Genomic DNA, 729 nt, shown 5'->3' with positions numbered 1-729 from the left:
GAAAACAAATATTTGGTGATCTATTAAACCACAGAGGGTTCGTATGTTTCAGCGTTGAGTAGCTGCAGGCTGCAATACATTCTTAAAGCCACCAGGTGTCACTCTGCTCTGATGTCCACTTTCAATACTTCAAATCATTTTCAGCACAATCAGGAGGAAGCTTCAAAGATCTTTCAATGCTTCCCAATGTACTGATGTCTGTTAGGATTTTAACAGCATAACAACGTGTCGGTACCACATCAAAACACAGCAGAGCAGGACGGGAGGAGCAAGTTGTGCATGTAAGATGTGAGAGGAGCGGTGTCTGTTAGTGTTGCCAGCTTAGGGAGTATTCAGACCCCTCTAGCGACTCTTTTTCAAAAAAACGACTAGCGACAAATCTAGTGACTTTTTCTGGTGTTATTGGAGACTTTTGGAGACTCGGACGTGACGGCACATATCGTTCTGCAGTTTTGCCACACCTTATTGTATTAAATCTTCAAAACAAATTGATCCAAGAAAAAGCCTGAGAGAAAACAAAATACTTTGCTATTTATTCCAAATTAATATATTTATTGTTAGGAAAAAAAATTATTATGACAGAAATTGGAAAAGTTATTGCCACCAAGCACTTCCGATAACTGGAGATCAGGCATTCTTTGCAGTATTGTTTTAGATTAGCCACAATAAAAGTCTTTGAAGCACTGCCCATTTTAACATGTAATTAGCAATAACAATACCACACATAAA

This window comes from Trichomycterus rosablanca, chromosome 7, assembly GCF_030014385.1.
Source record: "Trichomycterus rosablanca isolate fTriRos1 chromosome 7, fTriRos1.hap1, whole genome shotgun sequence".
NCBI classification, from domain to species: domain Eukaryota; kingdom Metazoa; phylum Chordata; class Actinopteri; order Siluriformes; family Trichomycteridae; genus Trichomycterus; species Trichomycterus rosablanca.
This window is presented reverse-complemented; position numbering follows the sequence as displayed.